Genomic DNA, 2,500 nt, shown 5'->3' on the forward strand with positions numbered 1-2,500 from the left:
CGCCGCTCGCCGCTCGCTCGTGCAGCCAAAAATGGCCAGTTTTGGCCCGTTTTTGGGCCGTTTTGGCCAGTTTTTGGCCTGTTCTTGCATTGCGCGGTGACCGTCGAGAGCGGAGCAAAACGTCAGCCATCTCAGCACCCTGGAACCCCCCGGGTGGCACAGGGCTGGATGGGGCTTTCGTATAGCAGGGACGGTGCTGCCTCTCGCTTCGCTCGCTGTCCGCCGCTCGCCGCTCGCTCGTGCAGCCAAAAATGGCCAGTTTTGGCCCGTTTTTGGGCCGTTTTGGCCAGTTTTTGGCCTGTTCTTGCATTGCGCGGTGACCGTCGAGAGCGGAGCAAAACGTCAGCCATCTCAGCACCCTGGAACCCCCCGGGTGGCACAGGGCTGGATGGGGCTTTCGTATAGCAGGGACGGTGCTGCCTCTCGCTTCGCTCGCTGTCCGCCGCTCGCCGCTCGCTCGTGCAGCCAAAAATGGCCAGTTTTGGCCCGTTTTTGGGCCGTTTTGGCCAGTTTTTGGCCTGTTCTTGCATTGCGCGGTGACCGTCGAGAGCGGAGCAAAACGTCAGCCATCTCAGCACCCTGGAACCCCCCGGGTGGCACAGGGCTGGATGGGGCTTTCGTATAGCAGGGACGGTGCTGCCTCTCGCTTCGCTCGCTGTCCGCCGCTCGCCGCTCGCTCGTGCAGCCAAAAATGGCCAGTTTTGGCCCGTTTTTGGGCCGTTTTGGCCAGTTTTTGGCCTGTTCTTGCATTGCGCGGTGACCGTCGAGAGCGGAGCAAAACGTCAGCCATCTCAGCACCCTGGAACCCCCCGGGTGGCACAGGGCTGGATGGGGCTTTCGTATAGCAGGGACGGTGCTGCCTCTCGCTTCGCTCGCTGTCCGCCGCTCGCCGCTCGCTCGCGCAGCCAAAAATGGCCAGTTTTGGCCCGTTTTTGGGCCGTTTTGGCCAGTTTTTGGCCTGTTCTTGCATTGCGCGGTGACCGTCGAGAGCGGAGCAAAACGTCAGCCATCTCAGCACCCTGGAACCCCCCGGGTGGCACAGGGCTGGATGGGGCTTTCGTATAGCAGGGACGGTGCTGCCTCTCGCTTCGCTCGCTGTCCGCCGCTCGCCGCTCGCTCGTGCAGCCAAAAATGGCCAGTTTTGGCCCGTTTTTGGGCCGTTTTGGCCAGTTTTTGGCCTGTTCTTGCATTGCGCGGTGACCGTCGAGAGCGGAGCAAAACGTCAGCCATCTCAGCACCCTGGAACCCCCCGGGTGGCACAGGGCTGGATGGGGCTTTCGTATAGCAGGGACGGTGCTGCCTCTCGCTTCGCTCGCTGTCCGCCGCTCGCCGCTCGCTCGTGCAGCCAAAAATGGCCAGTTTTGGCCCGTTTTTGGGCCGTTTTGGCCAGTTTTTGGCCTGTTCTTGCATTGCGCGGTGACCGTCGAGAGCGGAGCAAAACGTCAGCCATCTCAGCACCCTGGAACCCCCCGGGTGGCACAGGGCTGGATGGGGCTTTCGTATAGCAGGGACGGTGCTGCCTCTCGCTTCGCTCGCTGTCCGCCGCTCGCCGCTCGCTCGTGCAGCCAAAAATGGCCAGTTTTGGCCCGTTTTTGGGCCGTTTTGGCCAGTTTTTGGCCTGTTCTTGCATTGCGCGGTGACCGTCGAGAGCGGAGCAAAACGTCAGCCATCTCAGCACCCTGGAACCCCCCGGGTGGCACAGGGCTGGATGGGGCTTTCGTATAGCAGGGACGGTGCTGCCTCTCGCTTCGCTCGCTGTCCGCCGCTCGCCGCTCGCTCGCGCAGCCAAAAATGGCCAGTTTTGGCCCGTTTTTGGGCCGTTTTGGCCAGTTTTTGGCCTGTTCTTGCATTGCGCGGTGACCGTCGAGAGCGGAGCAAAACGTCAGCCATCTCAGCACCCTGGAACCCCCCGGGTGGCACAGGGCTGGATGGGGCTTTCGTATAGCAGGGACGGTGCTGCCTCTCGCTTCGCTCGCTGTCCGCCGCTCGCCGCTCGCTCGTGCAGCCAAAAATGGCCAGTTTTGGCCCGTTTTTGGGCCGTTTTGGCCAGTTTTTGGCCTGTTCTTGCATTGCGCGGTGACCGTCGAGAGCGGAGCAAAACGTCAGCCATCTCAGCACCCTGGAACCCCCCGGGTGGCACAGGGCTGGATGGGGCTTTCGTATAGCAGGGACGGTGCTGCCTCTCGCTTCGCTCGCTGTCCGCCGCTCGCCGCTCGCTCGTGCAGCCAAAAATGGCCAGTTTTGGCCCGTTTTTGGGCCGTTTTGGCCAGTTTTTGGCCTGTTCTTGCATTGCGCGGTGACCGTCGAGAGCGGAGCAAAACGTCAGCCATCTCAGCACCCTGGAACCCCCCGGGTGGCACAGGGCTGGATGGGGCTTTCGTATAGCAGGGACGGTGCTGCCTCTCGCTTCGCTCGCTGTCCGCCGCTCGCCGCTCGCTCGTGCAGCCAAAAATGGCCAGTTTTGGCCCGTTTTTGGGCCGTTTTGGCCAGTTTTTGGCCT

This window comes from Musa acuminata, unplaced genomic scaffold (assembly GCF_036884655.1).
Source record: "Musa acuminata AAA Group cultivar baxijiao unplaced genomic scaffold, Cavendish_Baxijiao_AAA HiC_scaffold_1126, whole genome shotgun sequence".
NCBI lineage: Eukaryota > Viridiplantae > Streptophyta > Magnoliopsida > Zingiberales > Musaceae > Musa > Musa acuminata.